This window comes from Rhinatrema bivittatum, chromosome 11, assembly GCF_901001135.1.
Source record: "Rhinatrema bivittatum chromosome 11, aRhiBiv1.1, whole genome shotgun sequence".
Taxonomy (NCBI): Eukaryota; Metazoa; Chordata; class Amphibia; order Gymnophiona; family Rhinatrematidae; genus Rhinatrema; species Rhinatrema bivittatum.
In genome coordinates, this window is record NC_042625.1 from 1,603,740 (window position 1) to 1,623,056 (window position 19,317).

Genomic DNA, 19,317 nt, shown 5'->3' on the forward strand with positions numbered 1-19,317 from the left:
TATGACTCTTATAGTATAGTTTCTTTCAGGGAGTGTGAACTTCTTGGAATAGAAGAAGCAAAGGGTGAGTACTCCTTTGTCATTATGTTGATAGGATGGCCCCTACCCCTGTGGCGGAGGCGTCTACCTCTATGATGAAGGATCTCTGATGAACTGGGTATTGTAATCAGGAGGCCTTGAGAAATACTTCCTTGAGTTGATTAAAAGATTTCTCATAACTTTCTGGCCAATTCTTGGTGTCAAAATCCTTCTAAGTAAGGGAAGTGAGAGGTGCCACTAAGGTGGAATAGTTGTGAATAATCCAACGGTAGTAGTTCGTGAATCCCAAGAATCTTTGAAGAGCTTTAAGGGCTATAGGCCTGGGCCACTTTTATATAGCAGTTAACTTATCTGGATCCATTCACAGACCCTGATGGGAAATAATATATTCCAGAAAGGATAGTTATGCCTGCTCAAATATGCATGTCTCAAACTTAGCGTACAGATAATTGTCTCGGACTCTCTGTAGTACCAATTTCACACATTCATGGTGCTAGTCAATGGAATGAGAAAAAAAATGAGAATATCATCCATAAAGTGAGTTCACAGGACTGCAGGAGATTTTTGAAAGATTTCGTTAATCATGTGCTGGAAGTCTGCAGGGGCATTATACAGGCCAAAAGGCATTACCAGGTATTTGTAGTGCCCATCATGGGTATTAAGCACCTTCTTCCATTCATCCCCTTCTTGTATGTGGAGGAGGTTGAAGGCACCCAGGAGGTCTAGTTTGATGAAAGTCCTGGCACTTTGCATGCAGTTGAATAGTTCGGCTATTAGTGGCAATGGATACCAGTTCTTACAAGTGATGGTATTGAGGTCCCAGTAAACTATACATGGTTTAAGACTTCCATCTTTCTTCTCCTCGAAAAAGAATCCAGCCCCTGCTGGGGATGAGGATGGTCAGATGAAGCCAAGCTCCATGTTTTCTTTAATGTAATCGTACATGGTTTTGGTTTCTGGAATGGAAAGTGGATAGATGCATACTCTGGGTGGAATCTTCCCTGGCAAGAGGTCAATGGCGCAGTCATAAGATCTGAAAAACACCTAAGAAAACTTGAAAAACAATGGCAAAAAATCCCTTCAGACAAATCACTTGTTGCGCCCAGTTGCAGGCGGCTGCGACCTCTCATGCTCACCTCTTTTTTCCCTGCACCATCAATCATTGGGAGAATGGCGGCCTCTGCTAACCAATGCCAACCTCCCTGGGACGGCGTAGGCGCTGCTGACCGCCATCTTACTTCCAGAATCACCTAGGCGCATGCGCAGGACTTCCTTATGGCGGGAACCTTGGGGGTGTCCCCTCCTGATGACGTCAATCCGCTGTGTACTTAAATTGAATGGCCCATTGCTAAGACGAGTTAGCAAGGAATTCTCTCGTTGTTAAATCCACTCCACATCGGGATCCTTTGTTCCAGTATCTCCTCGTGGCATTGGACGCTCTGGGTACCCGCTCCTCGGGGGCCCTTTCGCGTCTTGGCTATCCGCTCCTCGGAGGGCCTTCTGCCTTGGACTTCTCCTGATCCGATCCTCGGGTTTCCTTTCCTGGGACTTCCTCGTGTGAGTACCTTCTTCAACTTCCTACGATATCTACATTGCTGGACTTCCAAGGTATACCCCGTGCCACAGGCCACTATCGTTCTTCAGCATAACTTCTGCTTATACTGAGCTACAGGGTATGGCTGCTACTTCTCAAGATCCTCGGCATACCCTGCGCTGCGGGCCACTACCGGATCTGCACTCTGAGGTATCTACATCTACCTACAGGATTCTCCTGATGTACCCTGCGCTGCGGGCCACTACCAAACCTGCTCATCCACAACATCACTCTGAGTTCATTCTGCTCAAGAACTGTGTTTATTGCATTCCCCGCTCCTTGGGTTATGCATTATTCTTTTCTCCCTAATAAAGTCTCTCTCACAGTTGGGTCCTACGTTGCTGAGACCACGCCTACTGATGGTGAGGCTCACGGGACTCCTCCCTATGGGCGGAGACATCTCACCTTTGCCCGGGGTTCACAATTACCTTCAAAACCATAACATCACTAAGAAGAAACAAATCATACATGTCTCATTACCGAACAGCTGAGAAACATAAGACTTGATGGAAATGTACTAAGATGGTTCACTTCCTTGCTTGCAGATAGATCATTCCCGGTAAAACTAGACAATCACATATCCAACACATTCTAATGCACAACAGGTGTTCCACAGGGTTCAGCGCTTTCAGCAACCCTATTTAATATATACATGCAACCATTGTACAAATTACTAACAGAGCTTGGAATTAACTTCTTTTTATACATGGAAGATCTTCAATTCTTCATCCCTTTCAAAAATTCATTTGAGAAACAGCTTCACTCATCTCAGATTATATGATCACAATAAATGAAAAACTTGCACAACTCAAACGCTCGATGAACCCAAAAAAAAACTGATTTTGATTAAGTTGTAACCCACCAAAATCTATCCCTCCAGGTATTGATCTTGGAAATCACCATTTAAGCCCTTTAACTCAAGTAAGAGACCTTGGAGTCCAAATCGATAATAATTTAACAATGAAAGCCCACATTAGCAAACTTATCAAATCTGGTTTCTACAAGCTGCGAATTCTAAGTCAACTGAAACCCCTACTATGCTCTATTGATTTTAGAACAATTTTACAATTTCTTATATTCTCTAACCTAGATTACTGTAACTCCCTACTTCTAGGGCTCCTGGCTATTCACTTAAAACCACTATAATTACTACAGAATGCCACAGCCAACCTTTTTACAGGAACAAGGAAATACAACCACATCACCCCAATTCTGATTGCATTGGCTCCCTGTACAGTCAAGAATATTAGAGGAAGGCGATCTATTTATTTATTTATTTATTATTTTTATTATACCGAGTTTCATGATAAGAATCACATCAACCCGGTTTACAATTAACATGTGTGTGGAGGCAGGGAGTAACATAGTGATAAACATTTCCCAATTCAACATTAAATATAGTGTGAAACTTAAAAAATATTAAAACAATAATTAGGACGTGAGAAAGTTACAAAAAACAGGGAATAATAACTAGGACCAGAAAGGGGGAGGGAATTAAAAAAGAGAATATTTACATTTCAGCCAACTGTTTCCAAATTAATAAATATGTATAATGTTATAAGCAAAAGATGTGTTGATGGGATGAAATGTGGAGAATTTAATCCAGTTCTGGGAAAGCTTTTTTAAAAAGCCAAGTTTTTAGTCTTTTCCTGAAAGTATGAACGCATGGTTCTTGTCTTAAGTCCGGTGGGATAGAGTTCCAAAGGGTTGGACCTGCTGATGAGAGAGCTCTAGAACTGTAGGATTTATGTTGGAAGGTTTTAGCATGTGGAACCTGAAGTGATTCTTTGTAGTGTTCCCTGATGGGTCTGGCGGATGTGTGTTTTTTAAAAGGGATTTGTAGGTCAAGTTGAGTGTATTGGTGGATGTTCTTGTAGATCATCATGATGGTTTTATAAATGATTCTGAAGTGGATCGGTAACCAATGAAGGTCTTTGAGGATGGGAGAGATGTGTTCGATTTTCCTGGAGTTTGTAAGGATTCTGGCTGCTGTGTTCTGGACCATCTGCAGAGGCTTGGTGTAGGAAGCTGGGAGGCCTAGTAGTAGAGAATTGCAATAATCTAATTTGGAGAAGATTATTGCTTGCAGGATTGATCTAAAGTCATGTGCGTGGAAGAGAGGATTTATTCTTTTCAGAATATGTAATTTGTGGAAGCAGTCTTTGGTAGTTCGGTTAATGAATGTTTTGAGGTTGAGACGGTTATCTAAGATGGCTCCTAGATCTCTTACATGGGTGGTTTGAAGGAGGGTTGGTGGCTTTGAAAGAGTGTTGTTTTCAGGAGCTATTAGGAGATATTCCGTTTTCGACGCATTAAGGACTAAGTTTAGGCTGTTTAGGAGGTGTTTGATTTCTAATAAGCAGCTGTCCCAATATTCCATTGATTTCGAGATTGATTCTTTTATAGGGATCACAATTTGTACGTCGTCAGCGAAGAGGAAGTGTTTCAGGCTTAATTTTGTGAGTAGTTGACAAAGTGGTAGAAGGTATATATTAAATAGAGTAGGTGAAAGCGATGAACCTTGTGGCACCCCTCTGGTGGAGGGGTGATATTGGGATTCTGAATTGTGAATTTTGACCCTATATCTTCTGTTTTCCAGGAAGGTTTTGAACCATGTTAGTGCGGTACCTGTCACCCCAATATTTGCCAGCTGTTTTAGAAGAAGGTAATGGTTGACGGTGTCGAAGGCCGCCGAGAAGTCTAGGAGGATTAGTAAAAATGCTTTACCTTTATCGATTCCGGAGAGGAGGAAGTCTGAGAGAGAAAGAAGTAGAGTTTCTGTGCTAGCCGCTTTTCTAAAACCATATTGGTTTGGAGACAGAATGTTGTGGTCTTCCAAGTAGTTGGAAAGTTGAGTGTTCACTAATTTTTCCATTATTTTAGCTATGAATGGAAGGTTAGAAATGGGGCGGAAGTTGTTGGGATCATTTGGATTTAGATTCGGTTTTTTTAGGAGGGGTTTAATTGAAGCTGATTTTAGTTCATCTGGGTAGATACCCTGGGTCAAGGAACAGTTTATAATTTCAGCAAGGGATTTTGATATAGTATCAGGAATGAGAAGTAGCATTTTGGAAGGAATTTGATCAAAAGGGTGTGATGAAGGTTTCATTTTCTTGAGCACTGATTGTAACTCTGAGATCGTGATGTGTTCAAATGCGTTAAGTTGGATATTTTTGTTTGGGAGATGGTATGTATTATCTTGCGAACTAGTGGTTAGTGACAACTGATTGAAGAGGTCAGAGATTTTTTTGCTGAAATGAAGAGCCAGTTCGTCTGCTTTGGTCTGAGCGAGTTCGGGAGGTATATCTGGAGTGATAGGTTTAGTGAGATTGGAAACGAAGGCGAATAGAGCTTTAGAGTCAAAGATAAGGTGATGAACCTGACGGGCGTAGTAGTCTCTTTTTGTTTTTTGTGTACTGCTTTTGTATTGGTGGAGCGTGCGTTTGTAGTCTGAGAGTGAGGCCTGTGAAGGGGCTTTGCGCCATTTTCTTTCTTTCTGCCTGAGTAGTTGCTTGAGCTTTCGCAGTTCATCATTAAACCAGGGTTGTCTTTTGGATGCCTTTGAAGAGTGTTTTTTGGAGGTCAGTGGGCAAAGAGTGTTTGCTACTGATTTTGTTATTTTGGACCATGTTTGAAGAGCTGAGTTAGGTGTGGAAACATCGATGGATGGTAGTTCTAGGGCTAGATGATTGCTGAGGATTTCGGGTTTACATGATTTTCTATAAATAAAAGTGGGTCTTGAGTCAGGCTTAACATCTGGTTGTTGTAGGGAAAAGCTGGTGGAGATTAAGGAGTGGTCTGACCATGGGACTTGTTGACAATCAGGTTGATTTGATTGAGAAATGCCACTGTTTGTGAAGAATAGGTCGAGAGTGTGTCCTGCTTTGTGAGTGGGTTTGTTGATTTGTTGTTTGAAACCCATTGCTGACATTGCGGTAAGGAAGGCTTCGCAGTTCGTTGAAAGGGGAACTTTGTCAACATGTAAGTTGAAGTCGCCCAAGATTATTGCTGGGGAGTCTAGGTTTAGGTGTAGTGTTATGGTTTCTAGAATAGGAGAGGTGTCTGACTATGATAGTGGTGTCTATGATAGAGGTGTCTGATCTATGATAGCCGTGAGGGTAAAAACAGAAGAAATAGATACCAGATATCCTTTAATCGTGTTTATTATGGTGGAGACGTGTTAAAAATGCCCGACTCATTCGAGTTTCGCCACTCTTTAAGTGGCTGCCTCAGGGGCTTTGAATATTGAGTTTGGACCTAATGTATTCATAAACCAATCTTATTTGAAGTATATGTTTTTGATTTAAACGAGCGGAGAGAGCACCTCCGGTCACGGCAAAAACGATATGCCCCCACTGCATTGGGCATTTTTAACACGTCTCCACCATAATAAACACGTTTAAAGGACATCTGGCATCTATTTCTTCTGTTTTTACAGTCAAGAATATTATACAAAGTTCTAACAATTATATTCAAAAACATTAATACAAACAACGACATTATGGGAGTAACAACGACATTATGGGAGTAACATTTAAACCACATATCCCCTCTCGAACTCTTAGAAATCCCGACCATAAGAAACTCTTAGAAATCCCGACCATAAGAAACTCTCAACTTACTCAAACAAGAGACCGAGCAATATCAATTGCTGGCCTAAAGCTTTGGAACTCAATGGCAGAGAATCTTTATACAATAACTGACAATAAGAAATTTAAGAAAGATCTGAAAACCTGGCTATTCACTAATGCATTCTGCCTGACTGATACTTCCAATTCACCTTGACTCAGTTAACCGAAATTTGTCCCAATCATTACCCCCCTCTCTCCCTTTAATATAGCTATGATTGCTCTTATGAGCTTTTATGTGCTTGACTTTGAAGTACACCCTTAGTCTTAGAATGTTTCTCCTTGTTCACCTGTGTTCCTGCCTACCTTTGTAATTCATCCTACGTTGTACGAGTGTCAACCCTGTACACCATTGTGGACTAGTGATTCTCACATGGAACAACGGTATATAAAACACTCAAATAAATAAGAGTCTCGGCCTGTTTGTTTTTGTCTTTTTTTACTGAAAACATCAGTGAAGGTGGCATACTCTGGTGGGAGTCCTTGAGGCACTGGGATGGGTGTCCAAACAGTGGGCAATAGTGGCAGAACTGGAAGAGTTCCTAGATGGGATTATGCTCAATTAGCCAGAGAAGTCCCAAATTAACCAGGTTCACCATCCTAGGAAAGATAAAAAGAGTGATCTGTTCCCAATGTAGTGCTCCTGTTTGTAAGACCAATGTAGTGTTTGTCATTGCCAAATGACCCGGGAGAGGATCCCCATATACAGACAAGATTCTCACAGAAGGTACCAATGGATTTACAGGCAGGTTATTATATCTTTACATCAAGGCCTCTTCAATGAAGTTGCCTGTTGCCCCCGAATCAGGAATGCTTCAGTGGTATTGGAACTGAGGTGGACTGGCACTAGCAGTTGTGGAGAGGAAGGGGAATGACCTAGAGACGCCTCTCTGACCAACCCTAGGCTCATGAGTTTCCTGACTTCTCAGGACACTGCGTGGTGTAATACACTCGGCCGGCACAATATAGACATAAGTTGAGACATCTGCTTTTCTTCACTGGTCAATCTAGCTCTCCCGAGCTGCATGGATTCCTTAGAGATAGGAGCAGCGAAAGGCGGGTACCAGTGGGAACTGGAATCTGGGGGCCAGTCTCAGATGTCATCAATAAGTCTTGTTCTCTTGCTTGCTCCTAGAAGCGGACATCAATCTTAATGCAGAGAGCAATAAGATTGTCCATGCTTGGTGGTACCTCTTTTCCCGCAAGCTCATCTTTAAGGTGGTCAGTCAAGCTTTGCCGAAAGATGGACATTAAGCTCTCTTTGTTCCATCTGAGCTCAGAAGCTAAGGTCCTAAACTAGATGGTGTAATCGCCAATAATCTTGGCTCACTGTTTAACATAGAAACATAGAAATGACGGCAGAAGAAGACCAATCGGTCCATCCAGTCTGCCCAGCAAGATTCACACTTTTTTTTTTCTCATACTTATGTTACTCCTGGCTCTTAGTAACCTTTTGGTTCTATTTCCCTTCCACCCCCACCATTAATGAGAGAGCAGTGTTGGAACTGCATCTAAGTGAAATATCTAGCCCGATTAGTTAGGGGTAGCAACCGCCGCAATAAGCAAGCCACACCCACGCCCACCCAGACTAAATAATTCAGTCCTTGTTGGTTGTTGTCTGTATATAGATCCACCTTTCTTCATTCCCCCTGCCGTTGAAGCAGAGAGTTATGCTGGATATGCATTGAAAGTGAGGTATCAGACTTTTCCCCCTGCTGTTGAAGCAGAGAGCTATGCTGGATATGCATTGAAAGTGAAATATCAGGCTTATTTGGTTTGGGGTAGTAGCCGCCGTAACAAGCAAGTTACTTCCCACTTTTTTGTGAATGCAAATCCTTTTTTCCACATTTCCTCTTGCCGTTGAAGCTTAGAGCAATGTTGGAGTCACATTAACCGTGTGTATGTTTATTGAATAAGGGTATTATCTCCAGGTAGTAGCCGCCATTCCCGCGAGCCACCCACTCTTCATTCACGTCCTCTAGACTTTATGGATTGACAGTGTTTATCCCACGCCCCTTTGAAGTCTTTCACAGTTCTGGTCTTCATCACTTCCTCCGGAAGGGGATTCCAGGCATCCACCACCCTCTCCGTGAAGAAATACTTCCTGATATTGGTTCTGAGTCTTCCTCCCTGGAGCTTTAAATCGTGACCCCTGGTTCTGCTGATTTTTTTCCTGACTGAAAAGGTTTGTCGTTGTCTTTGGATCATTAAAGCCTTTCAAGTATCTGAAAGTCTGTATCATATCACCTCTTCTCCTCCTTTCCTCCAGGGTGTACATATTTAGATTCTTCAATCTCTCCTCATAAGTCATTCGATGACTTAAGGTGAAACAATTCCACAGCTGTGGAGGAGCAGTGTCCTGGCTCATTGAAGATGCAATAAATTGTTTCAAAATCTCCTCTAGGTTTCCCATGAAGGGTTCATTTCATTCCCAGAGGGGAGACGCCCAGGCTCAGGATGGATCCGCCAGTAGGGACAGAATGAAAATGACCTTGGTTCAGTCAGAAGAAAAATTTGCTGCTTGCAGCTCAAAATGCATGAGGCACTGGTTAATGAAGCCTCTGCAGGACCTGGGATCTCTATCATATGTGGCACTGGTGGAGGCAGCAAGGGAGATGCAGGTGCAGGCCTGTAAAGCATGCATGTGGATGGCTAGATGTTGTTGGACCAGGTGGGCCAGTCAGGGGATGTCCTCTGAACTTATGGTCTCAGTAATCTGTAATGGCATGTGAGTCCTTAGGCCGTGGCATGGTTGGTGCTGTCTGGCTAGTGAACCAACTGGGCAGGTAGCCATGCTCAACCTGGGGCAAGGACTAGGCTTCACCTATACCAACCTCTTCCCCAGCATTGGGCTCTGAGGCCAGGGGTCCAGTAGAAAGCAGTCAGGTGGAATCAAGAACCAGGCCAAGGTGGAGGTCAGGCAGAGTCAGCATCCACGCAGAGGTCTGGGCAGGCAGAGTCAGTGTCCAAGCCGAGATCAGGCAGACTCTGTGTCCAAGAAGAGGTCAGGGCAGGTAGAGATCAGGCAGAGTCAGTATCTAATCCGAGGTGAAGATTTATTTATTTATTCTTTTTTATATACCGACATTCGATCTGAGATATCACATTCAGTTTACATTCAGGTACTGTAGGTATTTCTCTATCCCCAGAGGGCTCACAATCTAAGTTTGTAGCTGAGGCAATGGAGGGTAAAGTGACTTGCCCAAGGTCACAAGGAGCGACAGCAGGACTTGAACCCTGGTCTCCTGGTTCATAGCCCCCTGCTCTAACCACTAGGCTATTCCTAGTAGAACAGGAGCAAAGGAACAATGAAGGGAGAAAAGTAACCAGGCAAAGAGAGAACAGGAAAGGGCAAGAGAAGGGCAGGACAGGGCAAAGGTAAGGCAAGGAATGGAATGAGAGCTAGGCCAGCATGGAGCAGGACTGGAATGAGGCAGCCACAGAGCAAGACTGGAACAAGGCAAGTGAGGAGCAACATGTTCTGCAGGCAAGGCATGGCAGGAGACCCATTGCTGAGGCATCTGCTAGTTGCCTGTTGGCGCTTTAAATAGGCAAAGAGCGATGACATCATTCAAAGGCGCTGCGGTCCTTTTTCCACAGTGGGGCTTTCAAGAGCTGGGAACGCATGGGCGGGCCTAAGGGAGACCCACCTGAGCAGGAGCATGGCGGCATCCGGGCTACGCTGGCAGCCGAGGTGAGTGGGGCCAACTGCAGCAGCCATCCATTACATAGAAATAGTATCTGAATTCAAGAAAGCATGGGATAACTATAGAGGATCTCCGAAGAAGTGGACTGAACAGCTGAGCAATTGGTATGGATGGGCAGACTAGACAGGCCATATGGTCTTTTTCTAGTGTCATGTTTCTAGGTACAGGAAATAAAGGTTAACAAACAAATATATATAATATATATATATATAATTCTTTTGTATCAGGTGATACCTTTTAGTTTAACTAAATGTATTTCTTGACTAGCTTTCGAGAACTGAAACTCTTCTTCAGGTCAGAATTTGAATTAGCAAAAGATGATGGTGCTGGAAAATATAAAGCAGGGTGGCCTCCATAAGTGAACCATGAAAGACATTCCAGTGATAGGGGGAAGGGGAAGGGGTGGGGAGAGGGTTGATGGAACTGACAAAAAAAGATTCAGAGACCTAGGCTTCCTATCACATTATGAACCATAAAAGTTTTACTGTTTCACATACTGATCACTCATAAACCCCCACCTTCCCTCCTTCCTCTTCATTGTATTATTGAAATGTCTTTTATGGCACATTTATGGTTGCCATACTGCTTCTTATTTTCAGGTAAAATCTGTAAGGATCTGTTTTCAAATTCACCTTCAGCCTGTGGATAGTGCAATGAGCTGCTTGGACTATCTGTCTAGTCTTCCCAGCCCGTACCCCTCGCTTCTCTCCAGTAGCCAGCTTGTTTCCTGTATAGATTTGTATTTATACTGAGGTAGACTTGTCAGAGCTTGGTCCTAACTTCCAATCCTCGTACTGTTGTGGTGCTCACAGACATGAAAGCAGTGAAACACTTTTTGACATGACACACATGAAGTCATTATTCTTGTTCCCCTAAGTTTTTTGATCATAAGCAGTTTTGTAAGTATTAAGAACATTATAGTTTCAATTTTGTACTTGTTTTCCTAGACAAACAGACGCTGTAAGTTAGATAAAAGATGCAGAACTACAGGGTTATAGAGCATTTTTGAACAGATATAAGGCCAGTTTACATTCTAATTGTGTAAGGGATATTGCAGAATCAGCTGCAGCACTGACATTCGGCCTGGAATGGAGATGACCTATCCTTGAACTGCAAGAACAGATAGTGAGCAATCCTGTCCTGGCATAAATAAGTTTGCACTTCGCATGAACCCTTCGGCACCTGGCATACAGTAGGCTATAAATAAGCTTGCACCTGGCATAAAGATAAGATTACTTCGCACGCACCCTTCGGCACCTGGCATACAGTAGACTATAAAAGAAAGGTAACTTTGGACGACAAACTGAGAGAGAATTCCTTTGCAGAAGAGCAAAGTGATGTTTTGTCCTTTGTAGACGTACAAAGTGAAGATCCCTTCTTTTTTCGCCTGTGATGTGCTCTCTCCTTGCCAGGCTGATGATGAAAAGGGTGTAGTGAGTATTGGCCGAAATATTGTGCACGGATACAGATGTATATGCTTAAGCTTAGAACTGTATATGCTTAGAACTGTATATGCTTAGATACTTAGAATTGTTAAGATTGTATACCAATAAACATTATTTTACTTTTACCTTATCCTCGCCTACCTGATTCCTTACAAATTGCAAGCCATAAATAACTTCATTTACATACAAGACTGGGATAATTAGAATGGAAGCCAAAACCAAATTACCATATGTCCATTCAGATTATTTGTTTGTAATAGAAAACCAATCATAGTAATTTTGGGAATTATGTAATCTAGCTTAGGGGTGCATGAAACAAGTGTAGAAATCCTATAAATAGTCTTGCTATCAGTAAAACCACTTGAATAATATATCGGTGCTTTGTATAGCATGCTGTCTCTCTCTCCGATATACCTTAAATTATTTTGTAGCATTTTAATAAAATAAGTTTGTTATCTCTATAGCTGTTGGCTTTAAGCATTCTTATTTCAGTGAACCACAATACTCTTGACTCCGTTCCTATATCCAGAAGACTTCTTTGTCTCCGGATACCTTCAGCTTTCCTGTCTATTTTCCTTCCTGGTGTTCTGGTGTGCTCTGGTTCCTCACTCTGATTTCAAGCTTCATACTTCTTGCTGGTGTTGGGACTACTCCTATTTCTCATGCTTCACCAGCCATCAGCACAGAAGACTCAACCCGAGGGAAAGGTGGTTGGTGTAGGGGGAAGAGATTCAGGTTTCTTGTTTTTACTGTCATTGGCCTGAATTTGCCTCTCTAGACATTAGGCCACTCATTATTGTGGCAACACACAGATGCAACTGTCACATCAAGCTCTGGCTGATATGGATCCCACTGAGCTTGGCAGCCCAAGGTAAGACCTGGGGGAGCTGAACACTTGATAAGTCTGCAGGAATAAGTTAAATGTGCTTGCACAAAATCTCCCACCCTGGGGCTTCAAGCTCACAGTCACAACAAGTGCTTCCTTTGGCTTTTATACCTCTTGTAACTGTGGATCATTTGCTTATGGCACCCTGGATATAAACCCTCCTGTACTTTTCTGCAGTTCCAAAATCCTGCCAGGGCTTTCTGAATCAGTGCTCTGTAGTTTTTAGTCTGCATGCCTCCTGTTTTCCTGACCATAAGTTGAGACTGGCATATATAATATTACTACTGACTGGGAAGGCTCTATCCTGGGCCTCCCGATTCTAGGAAAAACAGGACCCTTTGACTTCGGACAATGATGCTTTTATCATGGTATTTAAATGCATTTTTGATAACTCGGGATGCCTGATTTCAGGTCTACCTTTCTTTTCCGTATGTTATAAGGGACCCATACTGTGGGGTAATATACTAAGGATGTTGTGAATCTGCCCGCGGCATGCGGGCAGATCCCCTACCTTTCCTTAACGCGGCAGGATGCCACTGACTCTGTCCTCCGCGGCTGGGCAATGCCCACGCCGGGACCCATGTGACAGGGCCGCCGCCAGCACCATCTTGTTGCAGCCCTGATCTGCCGCCGAGACCCGTGGCCTGGAGGCCGTGACATTCCACCTCTTCTGCAGTGTGGAGCCGCCCGGCCTGTCTTTGCGGCACGGGCCACTGACGCGATCGCTGGGGTGCTCATCGGATGGCAGGAGGCCATCCTGAAGCTTGCCTGCTCCTCCCTGCTTGGTTTCATCCTGTGCGGCTGGTTGCCGCTGTCCGTGGTGCTGCTGCTTCTCGGGGCCTTCCCTTAGGCGCCGGCGAATGCCTCTTCACAGTATTTAAAGGGCCAGTGACAGGAAGTGCTGCTGGCCCCACCTGGCCCTTCCTGTTTTAGCCCTATAAAAGGGGTTCCTCTTCAGTCACTCCTGGCCTTCGGATTGGGTTCCACAGTTGGCTGTGTCTTCTCTCCAGTCCAGGTCCTCCATGGTCTTCTCCTGCTTTGACTGCTTCGTCTTCATGTTCCTGATGTCCTTTGTCCAGGTCTCCAGTCGTCTTCATGTTCCTGATGTCTTTCATCAGGTCTTCAGCTATCTTCATGTTCCTGATGTCCTTCGTCCAGGACTTCAGCTATCTTCATGTTCCTGATGTCCTTCGTCCAGGACTTCAGTTATCTCTTTTCTTCCAGCTACCTAAGCTTCCAAGTTCACGGTCCTCGTTTAATGTAACTTTGTCTCTTCCTTTACCTAATTATTTTTATCCCTGTTCGATGTAAACCGTCCTGATATGGTATTTAACCATGAAGGTCGGTATAGAAAAATGTTAAATAAATAAATAAATAAATCTTCATGTTCCTGATGTCCTTCGTCCAGGACTTCAGTTATCTTCATGTTCCTGATGTCCGTCATCCGTGCCTCCAGATGTCTTAAGGTTCCTGACGTCCTTCGTCCGTGTCTTCAGATGTCTTCCTGTTCCTGATGTTCTTCGTTTGTACCTTCTGATGTTTGATGTCCTTCTTGATCCCTTTGTCTTCGCCTCTGCCTTCATGCCTTCGTTCCCTGATGTCCACTTTCCTGGCGTGCCGTTGTCATGGTTCGCGACCAGTCCCACGGGTGGGCTGTGTAGGGCGCCTCACAGTATAAAGGCCACCCTCATCTCCGCACTGCAACACTCCGGAAGACTTCTGCTTCAGTCCTAAGTTTTTATCGTTGAATCCTGTGCTTGAATCTTATCTCGGTCTTCGGAGCCTACTGGTAATTGCCTCTGTCCATATCAAGACTCTGTTCGACCCTGCTCCATGCCAGCGTGGTCCACGACCAGTCCCGTGGGGGACTGTGTAGGGCATGCCCCGGTGCAGGCCTCTTCAGTATCTTTGTCATGTTCCGGTATCAGCTTCCATTATCTCTCCTTGAGTCTGCTACGAGCCCAGCATGGTCCACGACCAGTCCCGCGGGTGGACTGTGTAGGACGCGCTGTGTCGCAGTCTCGACCCAGCGCTTTGACCTCCTTGCCTTTGTCTAAAGTGCCTTGATCCTTGCCTTCGTCCACAGTGTCCTCGCTTCAGCCTTCGTCTATATTGTTCTCGCTTCAGTCCTCGTCTACAGTGTCCTCGCTTCAATCCTCGTCTAAGTCTTCTGTGTTCTAAGGACCCCGTCTGCCCTCGTCCTCTGTCCGGCCTGCCGCCTCTTGCCATACCCAGTGGCAGGTCCGAAAGGGCTTGGAATGGTCGGAGGACTGTTCATCGATCAACATTGCGTTGTTGGTCATCCTGGGGCGTGCTGAAATATCGCCCTGGTGACAAGAATGTCAGAGCAGACGCATTATCTCGCTCTTTCCTCTCAGAGGACGTACCTGATGAACCCCAGCATATTATTGACCCAAAGGGAGTGGTTCTCACAGCTACACATCCAGTACCCCCAGGCAAGACCATTGTACCCTGCAATCTAAGAAAGAAATTGCTAAGATGGGCTCATGATTCAAAACTGACCGGACACCCTGGTCAACGGCTAACAATGGCCAAGCTACAAAAGTATTAGTGGCCCACCATGAAAGAAGACACTCTAGCTTACGTAGCCTCCTGTTCCAATTGTACCAGACAGAAACCTCCACCCGGACATCCTTGGGGCCTGCTTCAACCCTTGCCAGCACCGGATGAGCCCTGGACCCATATTGCAACAGATTTTGTGCTGGACCTGCCACTTTCTAGAGGTAACAATACTATTTGGGTTACAGTGGACCGATTTTAGAAGATGCCTCACTTCGTGGCTCTCCCTGGCTTGCCATCAGCCATGGAACTTGCTAAGTTATTCATCAGTCACATCTTTTGCCTACATGGCATGCCTAAACATATTGTTTCTGACAGAGGAGCTCAATTTACAGCAAAGTTCTGGAAAGCCTTGTGTAAGAAATTCGACATCACACTTGACTTCACCTCTGCGTATCATCCTCAGTCGAATGGCTAAACTGAGAGAATTAATAGAACTCTCAAACAGTTCCTCTGCGCTTACGTCAGTTCACGACAGAATGACTAGGTTGAACTGCTGCCCTGGGCTGAATTTGCCATCAATTTGCATCCAGTGTCATCTACTGGATCTACTCTATTTGAAGTGGTCTGCGGACGACAGCCTTTACCACCTTTACCACTTCCACTTTCTGTGTCATCGCTGGCAGCTCAATCTACTGCCAAAGATATACAGCAGCTCTGGAGAAAGACTAAAGAGATGCTCCAAAAAGCAAGACAAAGAGGAAAGAAAGGCTATGACGCTCACTGAAGCAAGGCTCCTGAATTCCAGCCTGGAGATAAAGTTTGGCTTTCTACTAAACATCTGAGACTTAAGCTTCCATCTGCTCGATTTGCTCCATGCTTTGTCGGACTCTTTCCTATTCTCCGACGGTTGGGCTCACTCACCTATAGTCTGAGACTCCCTCCAGCTATGAGGATTCACAATGCATTCCATGTTTCGCTGCTGAAACCGCTTGTTCTTAGCGAGTTTTCCACCAAGACACCTGAACCTCCCCCAGTTGATGCAGAAGAAGACAACGAATATAAGGTTGATGCCATCCTTGATGTAAGAAATAGAAGCAGAGTTTGGGAATATCTCCTGTCAAGGGAGGGATATGGACCAGAAGAAAACTCTTGGGAATCATTGGCTAATATCATGGACAAAGAGATGCTTTGTCAAGTTCATTGATCACATCCTCAAAAACCTAGACCAGATAGGGGGTCTGGAGGAGGCCTTTTGAAGGGGAGTACTGTTGCGTCCGTTGGTCTTAGACGGCTTCGATCTCTGTGCCTCACCTAACTTTCTTCGCTCGCCTCAAGTCTTGGGAAGATGGCTGCTGCCGCGTTTTCATGCCGCTCTCTCCGGTGTCTCCGAATCGGCAACGGCGATGGTGTTCGCCATGATTTTCCTGAGGGCCTCCTAGGGTGCACGCGCGCACGCAACCCACGTCTATATCCACATCATGGCGGGAACCTCGGGGGCGTCCCCTCCGAGTGACGTCATCACATCCTGGTATTTAGCCTGTCCTTTGCTAACAAACAGGCCAATACAGTAAAGTGCGGCCGCGGTTACCCTGCTTCTAACCCGCTTTCTACTCACAATTTGGCCGCGTTAGTCCAACCTGCGATTCACTATCCCTTTTAACCCATTCTTACCGCCTCTTTAAATCAACGGGAAACCCTTTCCGCCCGCGGCATGTATATGAGATGTAAACGATCGGATTAGCTATTTCCTCCCATACAGTAACGTGCGCCCCGATTATCGCTTTTTAAACCTGCAGTTTTGCCGCGCGTTTAACCTGCTAATTTACCGCCTACCCCTACCCCTGCGTTAGTGTGGAGCGTCAGGCAAACCAAGATGAAATTTCATGGGCCACGGAGCAGCCCCAGCCAGCCCCGCTTCACTGCCTGAACCCCTAACTCCCCAGGACAAGACCGAAGTGAATCGGGCAAACTTTCCGCCAGCCCCCGCTCACCTGCCCCGGCCGCGTCCATCTCCCGCGCTGACAGCTCCGGAGCAGCCCCAGTCCTCTCTCCCCTCCTCTCGGGGACAGCCGGCGGCGAGAGCGGCTTCAGCAGCCCAGGGCGGATCGGGTGCTCCCCGTCCACGGCGTGCACTCATTACCTTTTAGAGAATAGGGAGCCATGGGGAGTGCCCGATCCGCCCCGGGCTGCTGAAGCCGCTCTCGCCGCCGGCTGTCCCCGAGAGGAGGGGAGAGAGGACTGGGGCTGCTCTGGAGCTGTCAGTGCAGGAGATGGATGCGGCCAGGGCAGGTGAGCGGGGGCTGGCGGAAAGTTTGGGGGGAGTTAGGGGGAAGTTAGGAGGTCAGTCAGCCCTTTTCCTGTATCCACTTCCTGGTACCTGTCATTTCAAATGTCATTTGAAATGACAGGTACCAGCGCACCCAGGATACTGTATAGGCGCTATACAGCGCCTATACAGTAAAATGGATTGCGCTTCATGGACGCGCATTGGACGCGGCTTGCATTTGCATGCCATTTAAATACAGTATCGAGTGGTATGTGATCCTGACTATGCGTGCGGCAAACGTGGGAGCGCCCGGCACTAACGCACCTCTTTCTACCGCACCTTACTGTATCGGCCCGAAACTGAGTTAGCAAGGATCGAGATTGGATTGGATTGCCTCCGGTCTAAGCTACTCTGCTGCTTCCCAGCTGCCGCAGGAAGCTCTCTCTGCCCTTCGGGGTATTTCTTCACTAACCTGGGTATCCGCTCCTCGGGGGCCCTTCTGCTCTATTTCAGGTATCTATCTTGGGATACCGGGTACTCGCAGCTAATCTGGTGCCTGCCACGACTTTCAACAATACAGCTTTCTGCTTCAGTGAGTACTAACCCTTTCAGTCTGTCTCACCTTCAGCTTCAGCGCTCTGTATCTACATCCAGGACCTGTCCCTGCTACGCCGCGCTGCCTATCACCTACTTGAGTGTGAGACTGGTCTCCTCTGCTGAGGACCCCCTGGACTACTTCTACTGGGTTACCTTCACTGTTGCCCGCTCCCCGGGCAGTACCATCGAGCTGTACAATAAATACAACTTCTCTGTGTCTGTGTGTATAGAGTCTAGCCTAGTACTGCGGTTCCTCACGGGGCTCCTCCCCGTGGGAGTGGCCATAACCGCGGTACCCAAGAATCCACTCCAACACCTCTTAACCATAACACCATCAAGCTTGCATTGGAGGAATGACGCCAATGGCTAGAAGGGGCTCAGCACTGTATCACTATCTACATGGCTCATAAGAACCTTGAGCTCCTCCACTAGGCCCAGCATTTGAATTTATGACAGGCCCGTTGGGCATTCTTCTTCACCCATTTTGATTTTGAACTCCAGTACAGGCCCGCAGCTAAAAACCTCCGAGCCGACACCCTCTCTCACTCCTTCAAGACCAAGGATTTGGTTGAACCTCCCCAGCATATCATAGATCCACCTCGGGTTCTCCTAGCAGCCACCATGACCGTCCCTCCAGGGAAGATGATTGTTCCTTGTAAGCTCCTAACAAAGTGCTAAGTTGGTCCCATGACTCCCGTGTTGCAGGCCACCCTGGACGAGCCAGGATACTTGCATTGCTCCAGCAAATCTACTGGCGGCCTGATATGCGAAAGGACGTCCGGGCTTATGTGGACTCATGTCCTGTCTGCGAGCAGCAGAAACCTCCAGTGGGACAACCTTGGGGGCTGTTACAGCTGTTGCCGGCACCCAATGAACCTTGGACTCACATCTCCACAAACTTCGACGTGGACTTACCCCTCTCTAATGGCAACACGGTCATCTGGGTGGTAGTTGACCGCTTCTCTAAGATGTCACATTTCACTTCCTTCCGCACCGCAACTAGCGTAACTCTTTGTTCAGCACATGTTCCATCTCCATGGACTTCCCAAACATATCATCTTGGACCGTGGTACTCAATTTACAGCAAGATACTGGAAGGCCCTCTGTAAAAAATTTAATATCCAGTTAAATTTCACCTCTGCGTACAATCCCCATGCAAACGGGCAGTCCGAAAGGACCAACCAGACCCTGAAACATTTCCTTCAGGCTTATGTCAATACCTGACAGGACAACAGGGCCGCTCTGCTTTTCTGGGTGGAATTCTCTCATAACTCCCATCCCTGCACTGCCACAGGGGCGTCACCATTCCAAATAGTATATGGCAAGCAACCTCTACGTCCTCTACCACTTCTGCTAAGTGTTCCCTCTCCAGCAGTTCAGTTGACTGCAGAGGAATTGAAAAGACTATGGACCCACATGCAACAGATGTTGCAGGAGGCCAGCTGAAAAGCTAAAAAATTCTATGATCTCCATCGAAGACCTGCACCCCAATTCAAAGGGGAGAGAAAGTATGGCTCAGTATTCGGTACATTAGGCTCAGACATCCATCTATGTGGCTGGCTCCTCGGTATATCCGTCCCTTCAAGGTGCTCTGCCAATTAGGTCCAGTGACCTATCAGCATCATTTGCCCA

The 19,317-nt window shown here is 45.9% G+C and overlaps 1 protein-coding gene across 2 annotated transcripts in view; it reads right to left on the reverse strand.

Moving 5' to 3' along the window:
• NIPSNAP1 (nipsnap homolog 1) overlaps nucleotides 1–19,317 on the reverse strand; it is a 153,063-nt gene that overhangs the window by 56,442 nt on the left and 77,304 nt on the right. The gene's annotated exons all lie outside the window — the stretch shown is intronic.